The 2,290-nt window shown below is 31.9% G+C and overlaps 1 protein-coding gene across 3 annotated transcripts in view; it reads left to right on the forward strand.

The window, feature by feature from the left end:
* The window catches only part of DACH1 (dachshund family transcription factor 1), a 419,915-nt gene that overhangs the window by 126,527 nt on the left and 291,098 nt on the right, over positions 1-2,290 (forward strand). The window lies entirely within an intron of this gene.

Consider the following 2,290-nt stretch of genomic DNA (forward strand, 5'->3'; position numbering starts at 1 on the left):
AATTTATGTAGTTTAAAAAATCCCCAAAACAAAACAAAATCCAAACAGGTGGTTTGTAGTGAAGAAATACAACAAGCGTTATTATTATAGACTAGGACAATTCTTTTTCTATTACAAATTACTTGGGTAGAATAAAGTAGACAGCTCATGCTGAGAAAACTGAAATGCAGAAAATGCAAGAGTTAAAGGACAGACAATACACTCAGATCCATGTCTCAGGCATGGATCTCTGAAAATTACAATGAACCATCCAACTTGAATGAATAAAAAGCATGAGCTTATCTGTTGTTTGCTTTCAGTTTTGAAAGTCATTTTATAAATTGGGCATGCTAATGATTTCATCTTTCTGATTAAATTTATAAAGTCATTTATTTCTCCTCTGTTAATTGTATTTGTAAGGGGTTAGTGGCAATTATTTTTATTGCTGAATACATTTTTCCCTCTCTTGAAGCACAGTTTTTTGTAAAGTAAAAATATTTATGATTATGTTGGCATAGTCCTTAGAAGCATTTACTCATTTCCTTAGACTCTTTGAAAGCGATATCAACCTAAAGGTGTGTCTTCTCATAATTTAACACTTAACCTGAAATGTTTAGATCTTAATTTGAGAAATTCTAATTTTGGGTCCTAAATATGTGTTTCCAAATCGGTATAATCTAGCTTTGCCAAGTATTATACAGTAAAATAAAATCCCTCATGTTACCAAACACATTTTCTAAATATTTAAATTGAATCAAATGCTTTCCTTTTATGCTGAAGTATATGCACTTCATAGAAAATTGATGCTTTTGAAAGGCACTTCTTCCTGTTTTTCCATTTAATTGACATAAAAGAAACAGCATGTTTTCAGGAGCAGTGATTTTTGAGAGTACTGATACATTCATATATTTTAATTGTAGAAGTCCTGGACATGAGGAGTGTTTTGCATTAAATTCTGCACCTGATCACATGCCTGTTGGAAGGTTTCCAGAGTGTGGTCTGGAAGGGGCTGTTACTTCCAACTTGTGCCACTGAAATTAAGATCTACTCCCCAGAGAAGACAAGTGAATTAACACAGTATGCTTTATGCACAGTGAAAACAAACTAATTTGGGTTACCTCTTTGCTTAGAACTGTAAAAAGTGCAATAGCATATACCTGCACCTGATTAAGTGAACTCTGTTTTTTCTATTAAATATAGAATCAATGATTTACTACATGGCTTTGTTTTAGGTTCTTTTGAGATGCTAAGATTCTCTAAAAACTTGAGTTTTATGCTAACTGCACTCCAGAGCAACACTCTCTTGCCTTTCCATTTCTTCATTTTCGACTTTTTATTGCACAAGAAATAGGCTGATTGCTGCTAGCAAATAATTAACATTAAAAACCAGGAAACGTATAGCCTACCTCTTTATACATACATATCAAACAAATTTTAATAGAGAGAAATCATCAATGCCATACATTAACAAATAAATAATAATCACTCAGACATGAAGAAGTATTCAAAGACTAGAAGAGTTTGGTGATGAAGACAGGAGAAATAATAGAAATGTGCACCAGGGCTGTTGGTGTATCTTGTAGGGAATCTCTAGAAAATTAGATTAATCAAGGAGCAGACATTTGGAAGAAAGTTTGTGTGAATGCCTGACAGTCTTGCTCTTTCCCTCATTTCAAATGTTGGCAGGGTAGCAGGCAGCTCCAAGGGAAATGTGCTCCTTTCATACTTGAGTAATTGATGAATTGTATGCAATATGCAAATGAGAATCCATAAATCTTATGAATGACAGCTTAATTTATGTGAGCCTTAATGAATGCAGGATTAGATTTTAATTAAATATCCTCAAAGGCACCCTGAGTAGTAGATTTTTTTAGGCCTTGTTTTTTGAAGACTTGTTTCTCAAGCAATGCATTTTACAAAGCAGAAAATCAGGCAAAGAACTTAGTCTATATTTTAATAATAAGCATTGTTTCATGTTACATAGAAAACAGCAGATCAATCGATGTCTTCAACAAAATATGTACAGACCTCTTTATTTTCTACACATTTCACTAAATTTGATTACTTTAATTGCTGTTGGTCTCTGATATCATATGCTATTTTTAATTATAAGAAAGTTATTAAAACTTTACCAAAAATATGCTAGAGCTGAAGAATTGTTTAATGAAAGATTGTATTAGATAGATAAACATTTAAAGTATCAAATCTAATTTGAATAAAGTAAGATCTTCCTAACCATTTTTTCTTTTTCAAAATTGCCTCTCTAGACAATACCTAATGAGATAAGATGATAAATAAGACTATTTTATAC

The sequence above is a fragment of the Propithecus coquereli genome, unplaced genomic scaffold (assembly GCF_000956105.1).
Source record: "Propithecus coquereli isolate 6110/MARCELLA unplaced genomic scaffold, Pcoq_1.0 Scaffold176, whole genome shotgun sequence".
NCBI lineage: Eukaryota > Metazoa > Chordata > Mammalia > Primates > Indriidae > Propithecus > Propithecus coquereli.